Source organism: Trifolium pratense, linkage group LG5 (genome assembly GCF_020283565.1).
Source record: "Trifolium pratense cultivar HEN17-A07 linkage group LG5, ARS_RC_1.1, whole genome shotgun sequence".
Lineage (NCBI taxonomy): Eukaryota > Viridiplantae > Streptophyta > Magnoliopsida > Fabales > Fabaceae > Trifolium > Trifolium pratense.
This window is the reverse complement of record NC_060063.1, coordinates 9,023,007-9,040,692: the sequence shown is the minus strand read 5'-3', so window position 1 is coordinate 9,040,692 and position 17,686 is coordinate 9,023,007. Positions and strand designations below refer to the sequence as shown.

Below are 17,686 nucleotides of genomic sequence, written 5' to 3'. Positions count from 1 at the left end.
TGACAAGATTGTAATGACAAAAAATAATGTTTTTGTGGGAAAAGGTTATTGTGATCAGGGTCTCTTTGTACTCAACATTTCTGAAGTTATTAATAATAATGTTTCTTCTTCTGCTTATTTGATTGACTCCTATGATATATGGCATGCTAGATTAGGACATATTAGTTCCTCCTCTGTTATTAAATTGCATACTCTTGGTTTGATCACTTTAAAAAATAAGCAATTTGATAAATGTGATATTTGTTTGGAAGCAAAGTTAACTAAGAAGAAATGCAAACATGTACAACGTGAAACTGAACCTCTTAGTTTAATACATACTGATCTAGGAGATTTGAAACAAACTATGTCTAGAGGAGGCAATAAATATTATATAACATTCATAGATGATTTTTCTAGATTCACTAAAGTTTATTTGTTGAAACATAAAGATGAAGCATTTGATAAATTTCTTTTATACAAAGCTGAGGTAGAAAATCAATTGAGTAGAAAAATTAAAAGAGTTAGATCTGATAGAGGAGGAGAGTACATTTCTTTTAATGATTTTTGTGAGAAAGAAGGAATAATTCATGAAGTAACTCTCCCTTATTCTCCTGAATCAAATGGAGTAGCCGAATGAAAAAATAGGACATTAAAAGAAATGATGAATGCTATGCTAGTTAGTTCCTATGTGTTGGATATTTGAATTGGCTTAATTTTGCTAAAACAAATATACTAACAAGATGTTGGAAAACATGTTACAACATCATATTTATTCAAGGAAATCTCGCGCATTTATGAGAGCATCTGTTATTTATGGAAATCCACTTAAAGAGCACGCTTAATGGAGATTTGATCTGATCAGGAATTTTAAGTAAGATAAGACTTAATGGTACAACGGTATGATCACACTTATCCTAGAAAGTCCCTTAAACACTTTTGGAAAGTTTCTATTCATTCTTGATGAAAATCAAAACAGAATCAGATCATCTTTTATGAGCTACAAGGAGCGTCCTATTCTTTCTGAAGTTAGAAGAGCGTGCTACTATGCTATATATACGAAGACAAAACTCAAGGCTAAATATCTCATTGAAAAAGTATTAGTTACATATATTGAGTCTTTGTTGAGTCTTTTATTGTTTGATTGTAATTCTTGCTTGTGGATTCTATAACACGAGTTAAGAAGTAAGTTTATTATTTTAAGGTGACTCCTAAGCTTTGAAGTACGGAGTTTACCGTGTGTGATTCACTTGAAGCTTTTAAGCAAAAGTGAAGTGTTGTCTTGGCAAGTTGTCGCCACATCATTCCCAACATCGTTTAAACAACACAGGTTGTGTTGTGTGAGTGGAAGTGAGATGGGATCTCATATCTAGGAGTTCCTAGGCAGAAGTTGCATGAGTAGTGTCGAGGTTATAAGGCGTAAACCAGGGGTTTGCTGGAGGTCTTAGTTTAAGGCGTAAATCCTTGGGTTTGCTGGAGGTCTTAGTAACTAGAGCTATTAGTGGATTTCCTTCCTGGATTGGTATCCCCCAGAGTAGGCAGTTGGCTGAACTGGGTTAACAATTACTTGTGTCATTTATTTATTTTCTGTCAGTTTTTATATGTTATATAAGATGTGCCAACAATAGCAACAACATTATTTACAAAGTAGTTGTTGGGACATCTTCGGTAACATCATTCTAGTGATACCAGAATTTCACTATGCACCGAACAACCTTTGGGGGGAAGCTTTGTTAACCGCGTGTTTTGTTCAAAATAGAATTCCTCACAAGAAAACTGGAAAAACACCCTATGAGTTGTGGAAAGGTTATAAACCGAATCTAAAATATTTGAAAGTGTGGGGGTGCTTAGCTAAAGTGATGTTACCTGATCCTAAAAAGAGAAAAATAGGTTCTAAGACCTCTGATTGTTTATTTATTGGTTTTGCTGAACATAGTGCTGCATATAGATTTCTTGTTCTCAAAAGTGATGTGCTTTCTTGTAACATTGTTATTGAAACTAAAAATACAGAATTTTTGGAAAATATTTTTCCTCTTAAAGATGAAAGTGTTGTTCAGCAACCTTCATTAGAAATTGCAAGTGAAAATTCATGTAATGATTTAAGAAGTAAAAGACAAAGAAAAGAGACATCCTTCGGAAGTGACTTTTATACATATCTTGTTGATGATGAACCTAAAAATTTTTATGAAGCAATTTCTTCTTCTGATGCAAAATTTTGGAAAGAAGCTATTAAAATTGAAATGGATTCAATTACTAGAAACCATACTTGGATTTTATCTGACTTACCTAAAGGAGCAAAAGTCATTGGTTGCAAATGGATTTTTAAGAAAAAATATTTACCGGATGGTTCTATTGAAAAATATAAAGCTAGATTAGTAGCTAAAGGTTTTACTCAAAAACAAAATATTGATTATTTTGATACTTTTGCTCCGGTAACCAGAATTGCATCAATTCGTGTTTTAATAGCTCTTGCTTCTATTTATAAACTAGTTATTCATCAGATGGATGTTAAAACAACCTTTTTAAATGGTGATTTAGAAGAAGAAATTTATATGTCACAACCCGAAGGATGTGTAGTTCCTGGCCAAGAAAATAAAGTGTGTAAACTTCTTAAATCATTATATGGTTTAAAACAAGCACCAAAGCAATGGCATGAGAAATTTAATCAAGTTTTGATTAGTGATGGTTTTTTATCTATTGAAGTTGATAAATGTGTATACACTAAATCTGTGAACCATGAATGTGTCATTATATGCATATATGTTGATGACATGCTTATCTTTGGTACTTGTAATGATATTGTGATTAGAACCAAGTCCTTTCTTGCTTCTAAATTTGATATGAAAGATATGGGAGAGGCAAGTGTAATTTTGGGAGTTAAAATCATAAGGAAGGATGATAGTATAATACTATCTCAAGAACATTATGTTGAGAAACTTCTTAAAAAGTTTAATTATTATGACTGTAAGTCAGTGAGTACCCCTTATGATGTTAACTCTCAATTAAAAAAGAATAGAGGTGATCCTGTAAATCAAACTCAATATGCCCAAATTTTAGGGAGCTTACTGCATTTGATGAATTTCTCGCGACCCGATATTGCATATGCAGTAGGTAGATTGAGTAGATATACACATAGTCCTAATCAGGATCACTGGGAGGCACTTGCTAGAGTTTTGAAATATTTGAGAGGTACCATGAATTATGGTATAAAGTATAGTGGATTTCCCGCTGTATTAGAAGGATACTGAAATTCTGGTATCACTAGAATGATGTTGCCTAAGATGTCCCAACAACTACTTTGTGGATAATGTTGTTTTTCTATTGTTGGCACATCTTATATAACATATAAAAACTGACAGAGAATAAATAAATGACACAAGTAATTGTTAACCCAGTTCAGCTAACTGCCTACTCTGGGGGATACCAATCCAGGAAGGAAATCCACTAATAGCTCTAGTTACTAAGACCTCCAGCAAACCCTAGGATTTACGCCTTAAACTAAGACCTCCAGCAAACCCTTGATTTACGCCTTATAACCTCGACACTACTCATGCAACTTCTGCCTAGGAACTCCTAGACATGAGATCCCATCTCACTTCCACTCACACAATACAACCTGTGTTGTTTAAACAATGTTAAGAATGATGTGGCGACAACTTGCCAAGACAACACTTCACTTTTGCTTAAAAGCTTTAAGTGAATCACACACGGTAAACTCCGTACTTCAAAGCTTAGGAGTCACCTTAAAATAATAAACTTACTTCTTAACTCGTGTTATAGAATCCACAAGCAAGAATTACAATCAAACAATAAAAGACTCAACAAAGACTCAATATGTGTAACTAATATTTTTCAATAAGATACTTAGTCTTGAGCTTGGTCTTCGTATATATAATGATTAGGCACGCTCCTCTTTCTTCACAAATGCTCAGACGCTCCTTGAGAATCATAAAGGATGATCTGATACTTTTTCAATCTTCATTAAGGATATATCAAGACTTTCCAAAAGTGTTTAAAGGACTTTATAAGATAGGATAAGTCATCCAGCTATTCCATTAAGTTTGTCTTATCCTTAAAGCTCCTGATCAGATCAAATCTCCATTGAGCGTGCCCTTTAAGTGGATTTCCATAAATAGCAGATGCTCTCATAAATGCGCGAGATTTCTTTGAATAAATATGATGTTGTAACATGTTTTCCAACATCTTGTTAGTATATTTGTTTTAGCAAAATTAAGCCAATTCAAATATCCAACAATCTCCCCCTTTGGCAATTTTTGGCTAAAACAATTTCAGGCCATTACCTTTGAGAGATATAAAAAGCGCAATCCTTCAAATCACCATGATCACACAAAAGAAGGAATGTTAGAGCATATTTTAAACAAAATTTCACATAGGTGAAAATATATGCATCAGAGGCAGCAGCAGCGGAGTTATCATAAAAAAGTCTCGAGCAAAATAAAATGTGGTATCAGAGCAAATGATTAATCATATCAAATGTCATATGTCATCAAAGGTGTTGTGACATATGGGAGCACATCTTCTAGCACATGTTCGTCCAATCAGGGCAGCATCCATTCAGTAGCAAACTCCCCCTGACTTCATCAGCTTGTGCATCATCTCAGGGTAAAATTGTTACTCCCCCTGAATACTTGCTTACTGCTACTTAAAAACATGTCATCACAAAAGACACAACAACATGTAGCAGAAACAAACAAACCAAAATGCTACTCCCCCTTTTTAGCCACAAAATGTGCCAAAATAGGAAAGTAAAATATCCAAAGTGCAGAATTTAAAGTACAGACCATGCACTCAGAAGGTGCTAAAATCCAGGGCACAAAACACCCACAAACCAAATAACAAAGTGCAGTAAAAACAGTAAAAAGATTACAAAATCATTCATCATCACTGCTATCAGAAGCTTCATCCTCATCTGTAGCAGTATAATATCCTTCATCCTCATCTGCATTGTTTTGTTCACCTGCAGCAGTCACATTTGCACTAGCTTTCACATGTACCTCATCAGCTTCCAATCCTTCAATCATCTGCAAGAACACTTTCTTCCTTTCCTCAAGCTCAGCCTGTTGTTTATCTATTTCCTGACATTGAACCTTTAAACCAGCAATAATCTCCTTTTTGGTCATAACACCAGCTCCAGCAGCAGATGTTCCAACATGATCAGTAACATTGTGATTACCAAAAAGCTTATGATGAAAAGTAAAACCAGATTCTCTCTTCTTTGGTGTGTCAGTCACAACCTTGATGTCTGGATATTGGGCCAAGATAATTCCACATAACAAAGATGGAAATGCTATTGACATCTTCACAGCAGTTGATCTAATATGCTTAATGGTTTGATCAAAAATAAAGGTCCCATAGTCATAGTCAAACTTGGTTCCTACAGCATATATAAATCTACCCAGGTTTGTAGCAACATTGGTTGCATGCTTGGTTGGTACCCAATTTGTTGACCCTATCCTATTGAGGATGGCATATTTAACATTCAATTTACTAGTGGGTATCAGCTTCTTCGTGGGCCAGACCTTAACCTTACTAGCAGTTATTTCAGCACTCACAACATCATTAGCAACCTCTAATTCAGCCTTAGGTTCTACAGATCTTCCTAAGTAATTATTGATCACTACAGGAGAAAAATTGATACATTTACCTCTGACAAAAACTTTGTGGTAGTCCTTGCTCAGTGGGTTATCACATTCTTCAGGGATGTTCACAAGAAACTCTTTCACCAGCAGCTCATAGCAGGGACTGAAGTCACAGACTGTCTTCATCAGACCAGCTTCCTTGATGTAGTCAAAGATGTCTTGACATTTGAGAGCATCTTTGGTCAGTTCCCTTTCAACAGCCAATCTCCTTTGGTAAATGTAGTCCCATCTCAGTGCAAAGGCTGCACGATGGAAGGAGATGTTATCACATGGGGCTTCTTCAACACCTTGAGGAGTCTTCTTTGCAATAGACTTCTTAGGGTTGGGAGATGAGATTATGGTGACATCTTCAGCAGCATCATAATCTGAGTCACTGGATGACTCTTTCTTCCTCTTCAGTGTATCCTTTTTCTTGCCAGGAGGGGAGAGAACCTTACTCCAACCTTTGACTGGTCCAACACCTTTTGTTTTCACTCTTGGTGCAGGAGTTTTGCTTGCAGTAGCCACAGCCTTCCCTGTACAGCTTCTCAACCTTTTTGTTATACCACCAGTTGGTTTTACAGCAGTCTTGGTGGTGACATAATCATCAACATCTACTACATCCTTTTCTTTTTCCTTCTCAGCTTCTGCAGATTTGTCAGCTTCAATCTCTGGTTCTTCTGTGGGGATGGACTGGTTGCTCTCTTCAGATTGAGTGTCCCCTTCATTATCAGAAGTATCCTCACCAGCAGTTCCAGTTTCTTCATCTGTGGACTCAGATGTTGTGACTGTTGTCTCAACATCTTTTTCAGCAGCAGTTTCCTTCACAGGTTCTTTCTCAGCAGTTGCAGTTTCAACTTCTTCATTCACATTCAAGGATGTTTCAACATCCTCCATGACAACTTCTTCAGTAACAACAGGGGTTGATTTTTCAGCCACCATCTCAGCAATTGTTGGTGATTTATTAGCAGTTTCTGTTTCAACCTCTGTAGGGTTGTCTTCCATCTCAGTTTCAACAGGCATAGCGTCAGATCCCAAATTTTCTTGACTAGGGTTACCAGCAATTGAAATAAGTGTTTCAACAACTTCAGACACAGATTTAGGGTTCTGAGATTCTACTTCAGTTGTTTTCTCAGATGTTTTAACATTCGATTCAAAAACCAGATCAGACATAGAAAGAGGGATTCTAGACTTATAATCCCTTCTCTTCTTCTTAGAGCTTCCTTTACCAGATTTATCAATAGAAGGGGAAGTAACGTCACTTACTTTTGGAGCTTTCATCTTTTCAACTGATTTTCCCTTTACCTTCTTCTCAGCAACACTTGATTGAATTTTGGATTTGGAAGCACGAACAATTGTAACAGGGACGGCGTCTTTGATGATCTTCGATGGTTCGATTTTTGCTTTTGATCGAGTAGAACGGCCAGACTTTGTAGTTTGTGATGATTCAGACATGTTTGGATGAAGGTTTTTGAAGTTGGAGAAGATGAACAGATGGAGTTTGATGAGAGAAGTGTGAGAATAGGGTTTACGGACAAAAGCTAGATTTTGGGAGAAAAGTAATTGAATGCGTGTGATGACATATTTAAGGGAAGTTTGTAATGATTTCCCTAAATTAGCGTGCATTAATTGATGGGAGAGAAAACGGTTTCCTTTTGCACGCCTCAACTGCTGTAACTGCTATGCATCTTCATGCAGGCAAATTCCCAATTTGCCCCTTAAAAATTCAAACTGATTAGCATCAAGCGCCTTTGTAAAAATGTCAGCTAGCTGTTCACTTATACCAATGTGCTTAAGTTCCACACAATTTTCTTCAACAAGGTCTCTGATGAAATGATGCCTGATGTCTATGTGTTTGGTTCTTGAGTGTTGAACTGGATTCTTTGATATATTGATTGCACTCAAGTTGTCGCAATATAATGTCATGACATCTTGGTCCACATTATATTCTTTCAGCATCTGTTTCATCCACATCAACTGTGAGCAACTGCTACCTGCAGCTATGTATTCAGCCTCTGCAGTGGATAGAGACACACAATTCTGCTTCTTGCTGAACCATGAGATTAAGTTGTCACCCAAAAAGAAGCATCCTCCTGAGGTACTCTTCCTATCATCAGCACTTCCAGCCCAATCTGCATCACAATACCCTACCAAAGTAGAATTCTTTGTCTGGGAGTACAGAATCCCATAATCACTGGTGCCCTTTATATACTTCAGAATCCTTTTGACTTGTACAAGATGGCTCATCTTTGGCTTGGCTTGGTATCTTGCACAAACACCCACAGCAAAGGTGATGTCTGGTCTACTAGCTGTAAGATATAAGAGACTGCCAATCATGCTCCTGTATAGACTTTGGTCAATATCAATGCCATTCTCATCTTTAGTTAGCTTCATATGTGTAGCAGCTGGAGTTCTCTTGTGTGCTGCAGTGTCCATTCCAAACTTCTTGATCATATTCTTCGCATACTTGCTTTGAGAAACAAATATGGTGTCTTCCATTTGTTTGACTTGCAGACCAAGGAAATATGTCAGCTCACCTACCAAACTCATTTCAAACTCTGATTGCATTTGTTGTACAAAATGTTGCACCATCTTTTCAGACATTCCACCAAATACTATGTCATCAACATAAATCTGGGCAATCATCAGCTTCTCTTCTTGTTCTTTAACAAACAGGGTTTTGTCATGGCCTCCTTTTCTGTATCCTTGACTAACAAGAAAATTTGTCAGCCTTTCGTACCAGGCCCTTGGAGCCTGTTTCAGTCCATAAAGAGCCTTCTTCAGCTTGTACACATGATCAGGGTTAGCAGGATCTACAAAACCTTTTGGCTGCTCCACATAAACTTCTTCATGTAAGTACCCATTAAGAAAGGCACTCTTGACATCCATTTGGTACAGCTTAAATTTGAAGATGCATGCTATACCAAGAAGTAGGCTAATAGATTCCAGTCTTGCTACTGGCGCAAATGTTTCATCAAAATCAAGTCCTTCAACCTGAGTATACCCTTGAGCCACTAATCTTGCCTTGTTTCTTGTTACAACACCATTTTCATCTGACTTGTTCTTGAACACCCATTTTGTGCCTATGACATTAACATCATTGGGTCTAGGAACAAGATCCCATACATCACTTCTTCTAAACTGAGTTAGTTCATCTTGCATGGCTTCTATCCAAAACTCATCAGTGAGAGCCTCTTTTACGTTTTTAGGCTCAACCTTTGAGACAAAACATGAATTAGTAACCACTTCATTTGTCCTTCTTGTAGCAATTCCCTGGTCAGGATTTCCTATGATGAGATCCTTGGGATGGTTCTTCTGTATTCTTATTGAAGGAACTTTTCTCACAGGACCAGGTGTAGGAATTATTGATTCATCATCTGAATCAGATTCTTTCTCTGCTACAGCTTCTTCAGATGTTGGCAAAGTTGTTGCAACATCATCTTCAGTATCAGATGTTTTAGCAGATGTCAAATCATCTATCACAACATTGATAGATTCTACTATTACCTTGGTTCTCTGGTTGTAAACTCTATAGGCCCTGCTGTTTGTTGAGTATCCAAGAAACAATCCTTCTTCACTTTTAGGATCCATTTTTCTTCTGTGCTCTCTATCAGATAGGATATAGCACTTACTCCCAAACACATGAAAGTGTTTGACAGTTGGTTTTCTGCCTTTCCACAGTTCATATAGTGTAGTAGAAGTTCCAGTTCTGAGTGTGACACGATTGTGAATATAACAAGCAGTATGCATGGCCTCAGCCCAGAATTGATATGGAAGATGTTTTGCATGCAACATCACTCTGGCTGACTCTTGTATTGTCTTGTTCTTCCTCTCAACAACACCATTTTGTTGAGGTGTGATTGGAGCTGAGAATTCATGCTTGATTCCTTCAGAGATGCAGAATTCAAGAAAGCTTGCATTCTCAAACTCTTTACCATGATCACTTCGTATCCTTACAATAGCAGAGTTCTTTTCTCTTTGGAGTTGAAGACAAAGTTCTTTGAATGCATCAAAACTTTCAGATTTGTCTTTTAAAAATTCAATCCATGTGAACCTTGAAAAGTCATCTACCATGACAAACGCGTACCTTTTTCCTCCAAGGCTCTCCACTTGCATTGGCCCCATCAGGTCTATATGCAGTAATTCTAGAACCCTTGTTGTGGTAAGATGTTGCAACTTTGGATGCGACATTTTTGTCTGCTTCCCTATTTGACATTCTCCACATATACTTCCCTCCTCAATTTTGAGTTTTGGAAGACCTCTGATTGCCTCTTTAGCTATTGCCTTCTTCATGCCTTTGAGGTGCAGGTGGCCAAGTTTTTGATGCCACAACTTTACCTCATCTTCTTTACTAATAAGACATGTTGGTACATCTTCTTCCTTAGGGATCCAGAGATAGCAGTTGTCTCTTGACCTTACTCCTTTCATCAACAGCTCTCCTTGCTCGTTTGTAACTAGGCATTCAGCTTTTGTGAAGTTAACTTTCATGCCTTGATCACAAAGTTGACTTATACTGATTAGATTAGCTTTAAGCCCTTTTACAAGCAGCACATTATCTAGCTTTGGTAAGCCATGGTTTGCAAGTTTACCAACTCCCTTGATCTCTCCTTTGGCTCCATCTCCAAAGGTTACAAAACTGGTAGCATATGACTTCAAGTCTTCAAGATAGTGTTCAACACCTGTCATGTGTCTAGAACAGCCACTATCAAAGTACCAGGTTTCTCTTGAAGAAGCTCTCAAGGATGTATGAGCTATTAGACCTGTGATCTTCTTCTTTTCTCTCCATTCCTGTCTTGTTGTAACATTAGGGAAGACATGAGTATAGAATTCTTGATGAACTCTCCTTGGATATCCATGCAGCCTATAGCAGAAAGGCCTAATATGTCCTTTCCTTCCACAATGATGACATGTCCAGTTATAGAACCTGGGCACAGGATGTTCCATAAGATGTTGCGACAATCCTCCTGACACAAACGTGTTGTTGATTGGAGTATGTATAGTGGCATTGTTGAACTTCATCTGTTGCTTTACTCTTTCATGTTCAAAACCAATGGGCTTAGGTTTCCCGTAGTTTTGTCTTTGTAACATTTCCTCAAAGGCATCAGTACCTTTGGTCATCATTTTAGCCACTTTTGTAACTTGATCCAAGTCAGCATTTAACTTGGTCACTTCTTCATTCTGTTCAGCAACTTTACACATGAGGTTAGATTTCTCCATTTCCAACTGTCGAATTTGACTACTCTGATCTTCAACCTTAATGTTGAGATTATTAATGTTCATGAGTAAGTCATATCTCTCAGCTTGCAGTTTGCCATTGATCTTCTTTTGTTTCTCCAATGCTTTGCAAACTTCTATACTTCTATTATGAAGATCTTTATAAGTAGCAGCTAGTTCTTCATAAGTTACCTCCTCATCACATGATTCTGAGTCAGATACACAAACCCATGTTAAAGCATTAACAAATTTGGCAGATTCTTCCTCCTCTGAATCTGTATCAGACCACGAAACCACAAGACTTTTCTTTTGCCTTTTTAGAAAGGTTGGACATTCAGGTCTGATATGGCCAAAACCTTCACATTCATGACATCTAACTCCTCTTTCATCTTCATTTGCCTTTTTCTGAGAATTGAACTGTTTGTTGTTGTTGAATCGACCATTTGGCTTGGACCTTTGATCTACTTTCTTCATCAACTTGTTGAATTGTCTCCCTAGCATAGCCATAGACTCAGCTAAGCTTTCTTCTCCTTCAGATTCAACTTGTAAGTCAGCAGCATTGCTTTTTGAGGAAAAGGCTAGATTCTTATCTTTCTTTTCATTCCTCCTGTTCAAGCCAATTTCATAGGTCTGAAGTGATCCTATGAGTTCATCTAAGTTTAGGCTGGAGAGATCATGAGCCTCCTCAATGGCTGTCACCTTCATATCAAATCTTTTAGGCAAAGATCTGAGTATTTTTCCAACTAACTCCTCATCTGAGATAGGTTTTCCAAGCGCATCAAATGAATTTGCGAAATCAAGCACATTCATTTGAAAGTCATGAATGGTTTCTTCTTCCTTCATTCTGAGATTCTCAAAATTAGTTTTGAGCATCTGAAGCTTAGATAGCTTTACTTTTGATGTTCCTTCATGAGCCTTTCTCAGAATTTCCCAGGCATGCTTAGCAGTAATACATCTCTTTACAAGCCTGAACATGTTAGCATCCACACCATTGAAAATAGCATACAAGGCTTTGGAATTGCCAAGTGCCAGATCATCTTCATCTTTTGTCCATTCATCATGTGGCTTCTTAACATCAGTTTTATTGCCATCTTTGTCAAGAACCATTGGTGGTTCCCATCCACGTAACACAGCCTTCCATGTCCTGCTGTCAATTGATTTTATGAAAGCCTCCATACGAGATTTCCAATAATCATAGTTCTCAGGACCTGTCATTAAAGGGGGTTTAGACACTGACCCTCCTTCTTTATCCATTGTACCAGAAAGTACTCTCCCTGGAGCTCACCCAAAATAACAGAACAGGGTGCCTGCTCTGATGCCAATTGAAATTCTGGTATCACTAGAATGATGTTGCCTAAGATGTCCCAACAACTACTTTGTGGATAATGTTGTTTTTCTATTGTTGGCACATCTTATATAACATATAAAAACTGACAGAGAATAAATAAATGACACAAGTAATTGTTAACCCAGTTCAGCTAACTGCCTACTCTGGGGGATACCAATCCAGGAAGGAAATCCACTAATAGCTCTAGTTACTAAGACCTCCAGCAAACCCTAGGATTTACGCCTTAAACTAAGACCTCCAGCAAACCCTTCATTTACGCCTTATAACCTCGACACTACTCATGCAACTTCTGCCTAGGAACTCCTAGACATGAGATCCCATCTCACTTCCACTCACACAATACAACCTGTGTTGTTTAAACAATGTTAAGAATGATGTGGCGACAACTTGCCAAGACAACACTTCACTTTTGCTTAAAAGCTTTAAGTGAATCACACACGGTAAACTCCGTACTTCAAAGCTTAGGAGTCACCTTAAAATAATAAACTTACTTCTTAACTCGTGTTATAGAATCCACAAGCAAGAATTACAATCAAACAATAAAAGACTCAACAAAGACTCAATATGTGTAACTAATATTTTTCAATAAGATACTTAGTCTTGAGCTTGGTCTTCGTATATATAATGATTAGGCACGCTCCTCTTTCTTCACAAATGCTCAGACGCTCCTTGAGAATCATAAAGGATGATCTGATACTTTTTCAATCTTCATTAAGGATATATCAAGACTTTCCAAAAGTGTTTAAAGGACTTTATAAGATAGGATAAGTCATCCAGCTATTCCATTAAGTTTGTCTTATCCTTAAAGCTCCTGATCAGATCAAATCTCCATTGAGCGTGCTCTTTAAGTGGATTTCCATAAATAGCAGATGCTCTCATAAATGCGCGAGATTTCTTTGAATAAATATGATGTTGTAACATGTTTTCCAACATCTTGTTAGTATATTTGTTTTAGCAAAATTAAGCCAATTCAAATATCCAACAGATACAGTGATGCTAACTGGATCTCTGATTCAGATGAGACAAAATCTACTAGTGGTTATGTATTTACACTCGGTGGAGGTGCTATTGCATGGAGATCAGTCAAACAATCTATAATTGCTAGATCAACTATGGAATCAGAGTTTATTGCTCTGGAATTGGCTGGTAGTGAGGCTGAGTGGTTAAGAAACCTATTAGCTAGTATTCCTTTAGGAATAAAACCAACTCCATCGGTGTCAATGCATTGTGATTGTCAATCGGCAATAGCCGTTGCAAAGAACAAGTCGTTCAACGGTAAAAATAGACATATTCAATTGAGACATAATGTGGTAAAACAACTATTAAAGGATGGAATAATATCGATCGATTATGTGAAGTCAGAAGTGAACTTAGCTGATCCTCTGACAAAGCCCCTTGGGAGGAAAATTATTTGTGACACATCGAGGGGAATGGGACTTAAGCCAATTGAAATCAACAAGTGATATGAACCCAACCTTTGTGATTGGAGATCCCATGAATAAGGTTCATATGGGTAAGAACAAGTTACTTGTTAGATCTGCTAGCACCAAAAATTAATTAACTAATTTTTGTTTTGGTCCTTTTCCTATGGTGTGAATGAGAAAGTGCTAGATACTGCATTATTGAGAGGATAAGCTGACATAGCTTTTAATGATTTTCATTGCCCTTATGGGTGGTGTATGATTTGCAGCAAATACTTGATGAAATCACCTATATGAGTGTCAAGTTGGGCTGCTTGTATGAGATCTTGGCGAAATCTCTAGAGCACTAATGAATAAAACCAGGCATGCGCACGGCCTATTCGCGCAACACAGCGGCAACAGCAAGAACTGTGGGGGTGTAATGCGATTGATAGACCGCTAACATACGCTAAGTGTCATTGGTTCATATAGCTTGCTACACCAATGTCACTGTGTGTTAAGTACTATCAGTCTAAGACTGATTCATATAGCCTGCTACACCAGTTTGATGCATGCATCTACGATGTTAACTCAGAGAAAATTATATTCATTCAACTTTTGAAATATGTGGGGGATTGTTGTGTTATTATTATTATTATTATTATTATTATTATTATTATTATTATTATTATTATTATAATTTTCATTATAATAATAATTATATATATTTCAAAAGAAATACTATACATGTGTTGTTTTACTTGGTCAAGGCACGTTAATATATTTTCTGATGAGTAGGAACTGCTAATCTGATTCTAGGAGACTACAACGTTCCAATTATACATGACCATATATATATATATATATATATATATATATATATATATATATATATATATATATATATATATATATATATATATCAGTGAGTATAGACACAAGTGAAAAAATACTTATGCGCAAAACCAAATTCAATCATTCTCCTAAAACCAGATCTATTATTTCCTTCCCTCACATATTGTGTGTCTCTGAGTTAAACATCAACCTGTTACAAATTCATTCTTGCCAGTTCTGTTACCTCATTGAGAAGGGTCTGTTAAATCCTGGGGGGTTTGCGCTTAACCGCGGATAAATCCTTGAGGACAGTGCGTTCAGCACGTCTCAGATCAAATATTGTTCTTCTAGTTTTTTATTCTTTCTTTGCAGGTTTGTTTCACAGACACAAGAAGCAGAACAATAATCTTGCTTGCAGGTTCCTTATAACAACATCAGGATCTTTGTAACATCGGCAGGTTCCTAATAACAACGTAGATTCGCCGCAACAAGGTAAATTTATCCAACACAGAGGGGCTAGAATCACTTGATGCCATAATTGACCCCCGAACCAGATTAGACGGTCAAGTGGGCCGGATACCAGTGGTAAAAAACCAAAAAAATTGCCCCGCCCTTGATTATCTTGATAAGCATAATTTAGATTTTTGTTTAATTGAGAGAGCTTTTGAAAATTTGTTGACATTCAAAAATTGTGTTTCTTCTGTGGAACAGGCTACACCTTTAATGGCAGGGATTGGTGTGGCTGCTCCAGCATATGTCGGAAGATATGGTATCCGAGCTTGGCAGGCATTCATGAGTTCAGATATGCTCCATTAGCTTATCCTCCGGTTTGCTCTAATTCCTTGTTAGATCTATGACACGTGGATATAAAAGAAATCGACGGGTGAGATTGAAAAATGGTAAAGTAGATTAAACCATTGAGATTCCTCTTATTCTCATTGTGAAACAAATAACCCACCCATCTCCGTCGTTGTGTCACTCAGTCGCGCTGTCTTTCTCTCCTCGTCGCCGACTCGCCGTTTTCCGTCCTCGTCGCTTCACAATCGAAGTGTCTCCTTTGTGCTGCCATTTTTCCCTTTCCCTTTTTCAATTTGAAGATTGAAGATTGTTTGATTGAAAATTTGTTTGGCTATAATGAAAATTTGTTTGGCTATAATTAATCTTAATTTCATATTTTCAATTTTAAATAGGGTCATCGTGTTTCTAGGAATATAAAAGGATTAATGGTGAAAAAATAACATGTAACAAACAAAAAGGTAAAATATGTGTTATATGAAAAAACGAGAAAGAGAACCAGAGAAGAGAAGATGGAGAAGAAAGACAAGATCTATTATAGGTGATTTGTTTCACGGCGGCGGTTTGGGTTGTTTCTTCTGTTTGTTTTTGGTATATTTAAAACTGAAAAACATTACTTTAAATCAGAACGGTTGATTATTGTTTTTTACACGTGTCATAGATCTAGCAAGGAACGGGAGCAAACCAGAGGATAAGCTAATGAAACATACCTGAACTCAGTTTTGAATGTGTAGTTCAAATTGTATTTATCAGATATTGCTTTATTAAATGGGTTAGTGGTTCAAATTTCAAATTTAAAATATTTCACTCTTTCACACTTAAATGTTTGAGTCTAACTACTAAATTACTCCATTAAAAAAAATATATATAACTCACCTCAAACAAAAAAAATGCGATAAACAAATTGACCGGTTCCAAATGGGTGGTCCAAACACAAATTAAGTGCTTTTATTATGATTCTTATAGGATCCTTCACACAAAACTAACATCTCCAAGACAATTTGGATCCAAGCATATTTTTTAGATTTAGAGATGATTCTTTCCAATAATTTGCTCATCCTGATTTTGTGGTATATTGACTGCCTAGTGAAATAATGGTTTACTCTAAGCCAATTGAGTATAGATGTTTGCTTTCTGCCCATCTTTGCTACTAAAAAACCCTTCGATCATTTTAAGAGTCAACTTCCACTTTAATTCATGAAATAAACTTGATAATTCAATTTAGCTTATGAAAAAAAAAGTAAAAAAGAAACAGTTAGAGAATGAAATCCCTGAACATATGCTAGACTATGATTAAGGAATTATTGTAATTAATAGTATTAGACAACTGTCATGATGACTAGCATCAGTCATTGATTTATAGAATCATCGTCATGAATACTAGCATGATTATAGGATCAGAATTACTAGTCCTTGTTGTATAAGTACTGAACGTGTCCAGCCTTGCAATAAAACACAATATACATATCAATTATATTTTCTGTCTTGGCATCAGAGCAGTTAAGTCTTGAAGGCTCTAGATCCAATACAAACCATGTCATCCGCTGCAAATTCCAACCACAAAAATGATCTCCCATCCACTGTTTCTGTCAAGTTGGACAGAGACAACTATCCACTATGGCAATCAATAGTGTTGCCTATAATCAGAGGTGCCAGACTCGATGGCTACATGCAAGGGAAGACGAAGTGCCCTGAAGAATTCATCACTGCTACTGCTGCAGATTCAAGCAAAAAATTCAATCCTGAGTTTGAAGACTGGCAAGCATATGATCAACAACTCCTTGGATGGTTGAGGAATTCAATGACTGTTGGCATAGCAACACAATTATTGCACTGTGAAACCTCAATGCAACTTTGGGATGAGGCTCAAAGTCTGGTTGGTGCCCACACAAGGTCACAAATTACTTATCTCAAATCTGAGTTCCATAGCACCAGAAAAGGAGAGATGAAAATGGAAGATTATCTAATCAAGATGAAGAACTTGGCTGACAAACTCAAACTTGCTGGCAATCCAATTTCAACTTCTGATCTAATCATTCAAACTTTAAATGGTTTGGACTCTGAATATAATCCTGTAGTTGTCAAACTATCTGATCAAACTACACTCAGTTGGGTTGATTTACAAGCTCAATTGCTAACTTTTGAAAATCGAATTGAGCAATTGAATAGCCTCACCAACCTAACCCTCAATGCAACAGCAAATGTTGCAAAAAATTCCGACCACAGAGGCAACAGATTCAATTCAAACAATAATTGGAGAGGCTCAAACAACAACTGGAGAGGTTCTAACTTCAGAGGTTGGAGATGAGGTCAAGGAAGAGGCAGATCATTCAAGACAACATGCCAAGTTTGTGGCTTGGATAATCACATTGCAATAGACTGCTTTTACAGGTTTGACAAAACCTACTCAAGATCTAACCATTCAGCAAACAATGACAAGCAAGGATCTCACAATGCCTTCCTAGCCTCTCAGAACTCGA

At 36.9% G+C, this 17,686-nt stretch overlaps 1 non-coding gene across 1 annotated transcript; it reads left to right on the top strand.

Annotated features, from left to right (window-relative positions):
- Window positions 1-17,219: 17,219 nt before the first annotated feature.
- Window positions 17,220-17,353, top strand: LOC123887817. The gene has a single exon (XR_006801810.1). It is a non-coding gene; the product is annotated as a small nucleolar RNA Z247 (small nucleolar RNA).
- Window positions 17,354-17,686: the final 333 nt, after the last annotated feature.